The sequence below is a fragment of the Erinaceus europaeus genome, chromosome 17, assembly GCF_950295315.1.
Source record: "Erinaceus europaeus chromosome 17, mEriEur2.1, whole genome shotgun sequence".
NCBI lineage: Eukaryota > Metazoa > Chordata > Mammalia > Eulipotyphla > Erinaceidae > Erinaceus > Erinaceus europaeus.
The window spans coordinates 34,111,344-34,123,718 of record NC_080178.1 but is presented as its reverse complement, the minus strand read 5'-3'; positions in this window follow the sequence as shown (position 1 = coordinate 34,123,718).

Here is a 12,375-nt window from a genome sequence, read left to right as displayed (position 1 = left end):
TAAAATCTTAGACCAGGAGAACAGAAGAAACCAGTAGTGTTACTTTATAAGATAAAGATATATATAAATAACATCAAAGGACAAATTATGGTTAGGTAATGTATGATATAGCAAATCCTAACAACAGGATTTTCATATTAAACACAATTGTCAAATAATTTGATTACAGCAATATCTATTTATTGCCTTCTTAAACCCTAGGACAACAGGACCCAAATTTCGCCCAGTCCTGAAACTTCTAGGGTGGGGCTCACTTTCCTGCATGCTTCTCTCAGTTCATACCAATTGATACTTCATCTGCTTATCCCAACCTATTCAAAGCAATGACTGCCACCTTGGCATACTTCAATTCAGGCTATGTCCAGAGACATCGGGCATGGAATGTCAACCCTTCAGCATCATTACTCAGGTGAGAACTTTCCTTTATCATACGACTCTGTAATTCCATTTTATGTGGTACACTTCCTAACAAATCCTCAAAACCTAGATATAGACCAGGCCCCAGGAGATGGAGCAGATGTACACATGTATCCATAAATTAGGGCAAAATATATACCTTAAAGCAAGAGTGCACAATGATTTGCAGTGAGTCAATAAATGAAGCAAGCAAGTAGAAAGACCTAAAAAGACACCTTAAAATACCTAATGAAATAGTTTCTACATAGACCTAGATACCCTCCTCACCTACTTCCTATTACACTTCACTCAATCACTCCAAAGCTAACCTTATCAAAGTAACGACTATAAAAGCTGAATAAGGTCAAGAAAGTGGTATACTTTATTGGTGACTCTTTAGTCACTATCAGGCCACCACATCATCTGAGGCCCTAGTCGGAGAGTCCTGGGATTCCCACACAAACACGATGAGCCTAGATCTTGAATTGATCCCTCTCTTCATTATCACTGGTAATTTCCTTCAACAACAACATAAAGGACAATCTTGGGGGTCCTGATAGGACCTTGCCCTCAATGTGGATCAACAGTGGTAGGATGTTCCATTCTTCTGAGGGGAGTTGGATAGCATACTCTATCTACCACCTGAAGATTATGGGTCCTGAAATTGGTACAACTTGGAATGTTCCTATTCATGACCACAGAATGCGAGTATAGACCTACAGGCATGTAGAGGTTACATAGGCTCCTATGCTGAATATGGGCCAGAAATCAAATCCATAGGCTTTACGGTCAACAATATTTATACACTTTCCCCATATTTGGGAGCTATTCTCTTCCCTGAGCCAGCTTTCTAGCCCTTTTTGCAGCCATGCCATGGCCTCTTCAGACAGTAACTTATGTCTACCTGCATGTCAGATGTCAGGCTCAGGCAAAGACCAGTAAAGTCATGGTTCCTTTGGAATATAACTAACATAGCTATTCCCAAAACAGAGACCCCAAATCTTCATCTGCAATATTCCAGCCTTTAGGTTCATGATGATTCAGCAATTTGTTTGGCTTTATATGTTACTCTTCTTTCAGCCACCATGTTCCAGATGTTACCATGATGTCAACTGGACTTCCCTGGGCAGACGACCCCACCAATATGTCCTGGAGTCACGCTTCCCCAGAGGCCCCCCCCAGGCAAAGAGACAGGTTGGGAGTATGGATTGACCTGTCAATGCCCACATTCAGCGGGTAAACAATTACAGAAGCCAGACCTTTCATCTTCTGCATTTCCATAATGATCCTGGGTCCATACTCCCAGAAGGCTAAAGAATAGGAAAGCTATCAAGGGAGGGGATAATATATAGAGTTCTGGTGGTGGGAATTAGCCTATGGTCTTGTCAGTGTTTCTATTTTATAAATAAATAAATAAATAAATAAATAAATAATTTTTTTTAAAAAGAGCATAGATTCTGAAGTTGTATTATCTTCATTTCTACTTTCTTAAAATTTTAAAATATTTATTTATTCCATTTTGTTGCCCTCGTTTTATTGTTGTAGTTATTATTGTTGTTGTTATTGATGTCATCTTGTTTGATAGGACAGAGAGAAATGGAGAGAGGAGGGGAAGAAAAAGAAGGAGAGAGAAAGACAGACACCTGCAGACCTACCTCACCACCTTATGAAGTGACTCCCCTGTAGGTGGGAATCCAGGGGCTCGAACTGGTATCCTTAGCCAGTCCTTGGCGCTTTGCACCACCTGCACCTAACCCGCTGCACTACTGCCCAACTCCCCTTTATTTTTTCTATATTTGATAGGTCAAAATAAAAATAAGAGAAAAGGGGTAATTGGGAGAGAGAAAGAGAGATACTGCAGTATAGCTTTACCACCAGTGAAGCTTACAACCTCCAGGTGGGATTTGTGGCTTGAGAGTCTGGTCATTGCATTTGACAATGTGTGCACTCAACCAAGTGTACCACACCCTGGCCCCAGACTACCTCCATTTATTCACTCGTAAATTTGAAGAGTATCACCAGCATCATAGGATTGTTGTAAATTTTAAAATATGATATTTTTTTCTTCAACAAATCATTCTACAATACCTCATGCTACGTTTTGCTGTAGAACTCATAAAGATGCATGGTTCCAGTAGTATCTCTTGCTGCATCTCCATAGTTTCTTGAATGGCCTTGTCATACCAGATTAATTGAGATTCCCCAAAATGTCTTCTCACATCTTTAACTAGTGCTTTTGTTTCTATTAGTGTCTTCTTATCTTAAAAACCCTTCTCCCATATGGAGGGCTTTGATAATGCTGGGACTTCAATAGGAGTTTGGCTTTATTCTAGTCCTGGTCCTTTTCACCCAGTGAAAAGTTATAGTTCACAAGGAACTGCCTTTAGCTAGGACCTTCTGTAAACAATTAGTTTTCCAAAGAGTGAAGTCTAAATCTTGAGGCCATATGAAAGACCTACATTCTCCTCCATCTGTTTGCAGAGGGTAAAGTTGAAATAACAAAGCAGATATCTGTGCTTAGTCTCTGGGTTGCCAACATTGACAGGTCAGTTGTAACAGGTGTGGTATTCACCAATTATATTAATTACTCCACCAGAGTAAGGCCAGTATTATGCCTATTTGGAACTGACTTTTTTGTTACTGCCTTTTAGAAAGTGACCTCCCAACCTTTATTTGTTGTTGTTGATTTTTTTTAAATAGAAATTTATGGCAGTAAATAATACTTCTCAATAGTAATGAGTTATAACTTAGTTGTCTATGAAATATGAGGTTTTTAATATTTCTAGATGAGGGCATAGTTGTCACTGCCTTGCACTAAAATTCAGAATATCTATCAATATAATAACTATCTATCAATATAATAACTATCAATATCAATAAGTATAAGAAGATGTACAGGAATCTACACGTAAGGCTGGAAATTTCAGTGCTGAACTCAAAAGTAAGATGTTCTTATCTCTTATCCTTCTCCTCCTTCTCCTTCTCCTTGCCCTTCCCCTTCCCCTCCCCCTCTCCCTCCTCCTCCTCCTTCTTCTTCTTTTCTTCTCATTCTTTCTTTTTTTTAAATTTAATTTTTTATTTATAAAAAGGAAACATTGACTAAACTACAGGATAAGAGGGGTACAACTTCACACAATTTCCACCACCAGAACTCTGTATCCCATCCCCTCCCCTAATAGCTTTCCTATTCTTTAACCCTCTGAGAGTAAGGCCCCAGGGTCATTGTAGGATACAGAAGGTGGAAGGTCTGGCTTCTGTAATTGCTTCCCTGCTGAACATGGTTGTTGACAGGTCGATCCATACTCCCAGCCTGTATTTCTCTTTCCCTAGTGGGCTTTGGGGAAGTGGATCTCCAGGACATATTGGTGGGGTTGTCTGTCCAGGGAAGTCTGGTCAGCATCATCTAACATTTGGTACCTGGTTGTTGAAAATAGAGTTAACACACAAAGCCAAACAAATTGTTGACCAATCATGGACCTAAAGGCTGGAATAGTGCAGATGAAGAGTTGGATGGGGTCCTCCATTTTGCAGATAGCTAGTAGGTATATTTTAGTTATATTCCAAAGGGCCTGTGGCTATACTAGTGGTTTTTTTTTTTTTTTTTTTTTTGCCTAAGCTTGAAATTGGGTATGCAGATAGATCCTAATTATTGTCTGGGGAGGTGATGTCATGGTTGGCAGAAGGACAAGAAAGCTGGATCAGGGAAGAGAGTAGCTCCCAAATATAGGAAAGGTGTATAAATATTATTGACTGTAAACCCCATCGATTTGATGTGATCTGGGTAACATATTCAGCTTAGGAGCCCATGTAACCTCTGTATCCCTGTAGATCTGAGCTCACATTCTGTGGTCATAAGTAGGAATGTTCCAAGTTGCCCCAATATCAGGATCCATATTCCTCAGGTGTAGCATAGAGTATACTGTCCAACCTCCCATTGGAGGATGGAACATTATCTACCATTGTTGATATAAATTGAGGGCATGGCCCTATGGGGGCACACAAAGGAGTCCATTGTGTTGTTCCTGATAGGAATGACCAGTAACAATGGAAAGAGGGATTTATTTGAGGTCTAGGCCCATCGTGTCAGTTTGGGAATCTCAGGACTCCCCAATTAGGGCTCCAGTTGATGAGGTGGCCTGATAGTGACTAAAGAGTCGTCATTAAAGTATGCCAGTCTCTTGCCCTTATTCAACTTTTGCAATCCTTGCTTTGATGAGGCTAGCTTTGGAGTGAGTGAGAGAACTGTAATACGAAGTAGGTGAGGAGGGTATCTAAGTCTAAGTAGACACTATTTCATTATGAACTTGATACTGACTCACTACAGACTATTGTGTATTTTTGCTTTCAGGTATATATTTTGCCCTAATTTATGGATACATGTGTACATGTGCTCCATCTCATGGTACCTGGTCTATATCTAGGTTTTGGGATTTTGTTAAGATGTGAACCTCCTGGAATGGAATTTTCAAATACTATGAAAGGAAAGGTCTCACCCAAGTAATGAGGGTGAAGGGTTGACATTCCATGCCTGATGTCTCTGGACACAGTCTGAAGTTGCTCTCAGTAAGGTGGACATGTGTCTGTAAGAAGCTAAATTTGAAAAGGTCAACCTGTCTTTTAGGATGAGGGTGTCTGGGAAAGCACAGTGTTGCAAGATTTTGGCATGGAAGGGTTATCTTTGTCTGGAATCAGATATGTATATACTATGTTAGCCTCCACCAGTTGTCTCATGACAAATGTGGTGCCTGCCTCAGCCAGGTTGGTGTTGTAGGGGACCCTCTGTCTTCCAGCTGATGGAGAATAATTAATAAGCATAACAGGATGGTAAAAAACTCCTGTGTGGAGAATTCTGGTTGACTTCATCCACACATGTAAATGATTGTTTCATACCCTTGGGGGCAAATCCTCATTTAGTGTGTGTGAGAGAAACTGCAGTTTCTTAGATGTAGCCTCAGGTCACATGTGAATGGAACTCAGTTTGAAGCTGAAATTGCTTACTCCTGCCTTTTCAGTGATTCATCAGTGTAAGGCAGCTCATGTCTATTCCTCTTCAGAAATGAGTATTTAATTCACTCGTGTATGTACCAAATTTTAATTAGTTGTATCCGTACCATTTCTAGTTGAGTAAAAGATATAATTCACTCTCTTCTTAACCATTCTTTGAATTTTGTATGAGTGTGTACATAACATACATACAGTTCCACAGTTAACACCCATTCATAGAATTATGTGAACTAATACAAATCAACAAATAAGAGTGGTTTATAATAAACAATCAGTAAAAGACCAGTCCTAAGCAATGTTGAGTAAATAAATTGGAACAAGTTTTTTTCAGCTGATTTAGTTTTTTTTTATTGTGGGTGACATATTTTCCTTTTTAAATTTTATTAGTGGTTTAATAATGATAAACAAGATTGTAATATAACAGGGGTACAATTCCATACAGTTCCCATCACCAGAGTTCCATGTCCCATCCCCTCCATTAGAAAATTACCTATTCTTGTTTTTATTTATTTATAAAAGGGAAACATTGACAAAAACCATAGAATAAGAGGGGTACAACTCCACACAATTTCCACCACCAGAACTCCACATCCCATCCCCTCCCCTGATAGCATTCCTATTCTTTGTCCCTCTGGGAATATGGACCCAGAGTCATTATGGGGTGCAGAAGGTGGAAGGTCTGGCTTCTGTAATTGCTTCCCCACTGAACATGGGCATTTACAGATCAATCCATACTCCCAGCCTGTCTCTCTCTTTCCACAGTGAGGTGGGGATCTGGAGAAGCAGAGCTATAGGACACATTGGTGGGGTCATCTATCCAGGGAAGTCTGGTTGGCTTCATGGTAGCATCTGGAAGCTGGTGGCTGACAGAAGAGTTAACACATAAAGCCAAACAAATTGTTGACTAATCATGAACCTAAAGGCTAGAGTATTGTGGATGAAGATTTGGGGGTCTCTGTTTTATAGATAGTTGGTAGGCCTATTTTAGTTATATTCCAAAGAGCCCATGACTATACTAGTTTTTTTTTTTTTTTTTTTTTCGTGAGCCTGACATCTGATATGCAGGCGGATCTAAGTTATTGTCTGGGGAGAAGTTTTCATGGCTACAAAAAGAACCAGATCTGGATCAGGAAAGAGAGTATCCCCCAAGTATGGGAAACAAATGTATTGTTGACTGTAAACTCCATACATTTGATGTGATCTGGGGCCCATATTCAGCTAAGGAGCATATGTGACCTCTGAATCTCTGTGGATCTGAGCTCACATTGTGTGGTCATGAGTAGGAATGTTCCAAGCTGCCCCAATTAGAACCTACCTTCCTCATATGGAAGATAGATTATGTTGTCCTGCCTCCCTTCGGAGGATGGAACATTCTCTACCTTCGTTGATCCATGTTGAGGGCAAGGTCCTATGGGGCCCACAAAGGGGTCTATTGTGTTATTCCTGATAGAGATGACCAGTAACAATGGAGAGAGGGATTTATTCACCATGTCTGTTTGGGAATCTCAGGACTTTACAACTAGGGCCCCAGCTGATGGAGTGGCAGGAACCTCCCACTTCCTCTATAGAGCTGTCCTGGAACCTCTAAGGTGTGGCTCACTTTCTTGCATGCCTCTCTCAATTCATACCAAATGAGACTGCATCTGATGATCCCAACCTAATCAATGCAGGGAGTATCACCTTGGCATGCTTCACTTCAGACTGTCCATAGACGTTAGGCTTGGAATATCAACCCTTCAGCCTCATTACTCAGGTGAGACCTTTTCTTTCATAGGATTCTCTAATTCCATTTCAGGTGGTCCACTTACTAAACAAATCAAAACCTATATATAGACTAGGTCCTATGAGGCAGGGGATATGTACACATGTATCCACAAATTAGGGCAAAATATATACTTGAAAGCAAACATGCACAGTAGTCTGCAATGAGTCAATCAATATATGCAACAAGCAAGTAGAAAGACCTAAAAAGACACCATAAAGTTCCTAATGAAATAGTGGCTACTTAAACTTAAATACCCTCCTTACCTGCTTCCTATTACACTTCCCTCAGTCCCTCCAAAGCTAACCTTATCAAAGTTAGGGCTACAAAGGCTGAATAACAAGAGACTGGCATACTTTATTTATTTATTTTTGGTTTATTATTATTATTTATGAAAATGAAACACTGACAAAACCATAGGGTAAGAGTGGTATAACTCCACACAATTCCCACCACCAGAACCCTGTATTCCATCCCCTCCCTTGATAGCTTTCCTATTTTTAACCCTCTGGAAGTATGGACTCAAGGTCATTGTGGGATCCATTGTGGAATGGTCTGGAATCTATAATTGCTTCCCCACTGAACATGGGCATTGACAGGCTGATCCATGCTCCCAGCCTGCCTCTCTCTTTCCCCATTGGGGCAGGGTTTTGGGGAAGTGGGGCTCCAGGGCTCCATATTGGTGGGGTAATCTGTCCAGGGAAGTCTGGCTAGCATCATGCTAATATCTGGAACATGGTGGCTGAAAAGAGAGTTATAGCCAAACAAATTTTTAACTAGTTATGAACCTAAAGGCTGGAGCAGTGCAGAAGAAGATTTGGGTGGGTGGGGTCTCCATTCTATAAAAAGCTAGTAGGCATATGGTAGTTATATTTGAAAGGGCCTGTGGTATACTAGTTTTAGATGGTCCCTCATTGGGTGCATAGATGTTAATAATTGTTAAGTCTTCTTAGCTGATTGATCCTCTAATAATTATGTAATGTCCTTGCCTATCTTTTATTACTTTATTTAATTTAAAATCTATTGTGTCTGAGATGAGAATGGCTGTTCCTTTTTCTGAGACTCTTCTCAGGCCTAGAATGCTCATATCAATGTGATTCTTTTTAACATAGACTACCTATGATGTCTTGGTTCCTTTATGTACAGTCCTTTAAAACTTGTTTTTATTCTTTGCACTAACTTCAGAATGAGGTGAAAGGATATAAAATGTGGAGAGAAGCATGGTATATAGCTGTGGTTAGATCCTTTTTTAATTCAGGGAAAGCACCTCAATTCAAATTATAAGATAACATATTGGCTCATATCTAGAAAAACAAAAAGTTGATATTCACATATAGCTACATTCAAGTGTTTATAAGATGGCATTGTGGAATGCATTCTACTTTTCACTGCTATTACACACTCGTTTACAAAAACCTCATGGAAGTTCTCAATTAATAGGTCTTTAGGACTCATGAAATCAGGCAAAAAAGAGAAACTTCCATTACTGGACTGACAAGAGCACCCTTTTTGGCCTGGCTTTCATCATTCAAGTTTACCTGACCAGGGGGACTTGACAGGAAGAGAACTCCCACAGGGTTCATATCCTTAGAGTGAATATATGACAGAACCTTTTGAAGTGAGCATTTTTATAGCATTGGAAAGCAGTGAGTTCCTGATGGAAGAGACTATACAAACAGAAACTATTAAATCACCTCACTTAACATCATCTACTCCTGTGAACCTTATTGTTGCAGTGAGCAAATATTTATAACATTGTTCTCCATGCCAAGATCTAGGAGAGTCCTTGGGTATTATCTTTTAAATCAATAAACCTTGCCCTTGAAGATATAGATATGAAAAAGAAATGGTCAAAATAGGAAGAGATAAACTCACAAATGGATGTACAAATTTCTTTTTCAGCTTGGAAGAAGAGTTGAAAAAGATTGAACTTTTTAACTGAACATTCCCCTTTTATAACCCTCCTTGGCTCCTATCAATAATTTACAAATTATAGTGTATCTTTGAACATTTTTCTTTTTTTCATTCTTTATATCATCAGATTTACTCTCTAGGTCATCTTATCTCAAACTGCTCTGAAAATTTCTTTTCATCATCATGGTTTTGCAATATTTTAGGATCTTACTCTCCTTTCAGTATTTCATACAACTGTTTCAGTGACATTATGTTCTTAGACACCAGGGACTGTTGCTGGGAGTGGAGAAGGGATGGGAAAAGAGGGGAGGGTTAAATCGTGCCAGAAAGTTAAGAAGGGGTATCTTCAAATTAGATTTATTTATTAGCATGGTGACTCACAGGATAATAATGCCACTTTGCCAGTGGCCAGGATAGAAAGCAAGACTATAAAGGAATAGCTGCCTGATACTTAGAGGCAAGTTGTTATATCTTTAGGAAGTTAAAAAAGTACCTTAGTGTCTGCTTACTCATCCCCAGGCTGGATGTTCTAAGCTGAAAAAAAAAAGAGAAAGAAATAAAAAGTTTTCTTTTCCTCTGATTCTGATTGTCAAGGACAAAAGGTTCAGGCTTTGCCACTAATTAAATCTGTGACCTTGAAAAATCACTCAGTCTAACTTAATCTCTGCTTCTTTATTAAGTAAATGGAAAACAAACTAAATGTATTTTCTGGGTTGATTACCAAGAACCTAATCTATATATTTCAGTACCATACTCACTGATATATAGTATATTTATATGTATTTACTATGTATGTGTTTATTTGATACATATGCAATATGTGATTGCATAATTGATGATGTTTGAGATATATAAGAACATACAGATGAAGGTCCTATTATGCAGTGGAATATAGTATGTTTGGACAAGTTCATTACCTTTCATTGTCCCTTTCTCAAACTTGGTGACATGTTCCACTTTTATAAAAAACTGGGCTGAATCAACTGATCATTAAATCCTTTAGCTCTCTCTTTCTTTTAATTTTGTATTAGTAATTTAATAATGATTATCAAGACTGTAAGGTAACAGGGATAGAATTCCATACAGAATCCCATGTCCCATCCCCTCCATTGGAAGTTTCCCTATTATTTATACTCCTGGCAGTATGAACTTAAATGCTTTATTGGGTGCAGAAGTGGGAATTCTTGCTTCTTTAATAGTTTCATAGCTGGACATAGACTTTGGAAGGTTAATCCATATCCCCAGCCTGTTTCTATCTTTCCCAAGCAGGGTGGAGCTCTAGAGAAATGAGACAGGACACATAAGTGAGGTCATCTGCTCAAGGAAGTCAGTTGGCATCCTGTTAGCTTCTGCAACTTGGTGGTTGAAAGGCAATAAAATATAAAGCAGGACAAACTGTTTAATAAACAGGAACACAAAGGTAGGAATAGGGCAGGTGAAACTGGGGGATTTCAGGTAGGAAGAAGCTAGGAAGTTTATTTTAGGTATGTTTCATGAGGTCCCTGAGTTTAATAATTTTTGTCTGAGCCTGATAGCTAACATGCAGGCAGACTAAAAGTATTGTCTGGGGGAGTTGGTGTCAGTGTTGAGAATAGGATATTAGAAAGCTGTATAAGGGTGGACAGTAGCTCCCACAGACGAAGAAAGCATATAAACACCATTAACTGTTAACCCCATTGACCTGAGCTAGGTCTCATACATATTCCTATTTTGCACTGGAGCCTGTGTAACCTCTGAGTCCCTGTCTATTTGAGCTCACAGTCAGTGGTCACAGCTATAAACATTCTAGGCTACACTCATTTCAGGACCTTTTATCTCTCTTATATTCTATTTTTCTGGACATTTTTGTACTTAGTACTAGTGAGACAAATGGCAAATATTTTAGAAGTTATTTTTAAAATAGGTAACACATTCTCTCTTCAGAAGAACTCTTGCTCAGTATTTTCACACACTTTTGTTTTGCTACAATAAATACCCTTAAAAAGTTATTTCCTTTCTATTTTACTACAAGATTTTTCATAGATAGGGTTTTCCAAGACAGAAAGGGCATAAGGGTAGTTAAGAGTCTTTGGGGGAAGCAAAAGCAGAGCTCATTCTTTAGGTATCACCCTTCCAGCAACCTCTTTGGGAATTAAGCATAGATCTGTTTCCATGTATACAGTCACTGCAGAATCTTTGAATCTTTGACCTTACTTGGAAAGAAAGTGATATGGAGATTGGGTGGCAGGAATTGTGTGGAGTTGTACTCCGCCGCCCCCCCTCCCCATCCTATGATTTAGTTAATGTCTCCTTTCTTAAATAAATAAAAAAAAATAAAGTGTTTCAGAGGACAGTGTGTTTCTTCTATAACTAACTACCTTACCATCCATCACTTCAGCAGAGAAGTCAGCTTCATGCTTCCTACCAAACTCCATGATCTATATTTCCATATTATTTCCTAGAACTCTGGGATAAGCTGTCACAACCAACAAAGTGGCCAATAGAATCACAGAATAAGAGAATAGCAGAGTCTGAAATAACTCAAGAAGCCACCATTCCTACTCAAACCTCTTATAGCAACTATATTGATGGGATTAGTGGTTTATAGTTGACAGTATTTCCACATAACAATATAACCCCTTGCCCCATAGGTCCTCTTCTGTCATCATGTTCCATGACCTGAACATTCCTTCCACTCAAACCCCAGAGTCTTTTACTTTGGTGCAATTCCAGTCCAAGTTCTGCTTTATGTTTTCCTCTGTTCTTATTTTTCAACTTCTCTCTGCGAGTGGAATCATCCCGTATTCATCCTTTTCTTTCTGGCTTATTTCACTTAACATGATTCCTTCTAGCTCTGTCAAACCCCTGTTTTAAGAAGCTGAGGATATCTTGAGGTTGAGTGACTTGTTCAAAGGATCATCATGTAGTACACAGGATTGATTTTGGGACTTCTGGGACATCAAGGACATGGAGCATGTCTGATGTGAGATACTTTGTATCTCCCCAGTCTGCTATAATTATTTAAGTAAGAATATGATTATATTCTTTAAGCTTTCATAAATAAGTAAATGCCATTCTGTTTATGAATTTATATACATTTATTTTAATTAATACTTAATGAACATTTTATGGATACAAAATTACTCAAGTCCCATTTACTACACATTTCTGCTATTCCAAGTGTGACATTACTGTTAATCAGGCTGGATAAGTCCATCCTTATTTCTAAATAGTTGCACATTTTTTCTGATAATTTCATCAGAATAGGTTTCTGTAATTGAGCTGCCAAGTCACAGAATATACATAGATTTGCCACTTTT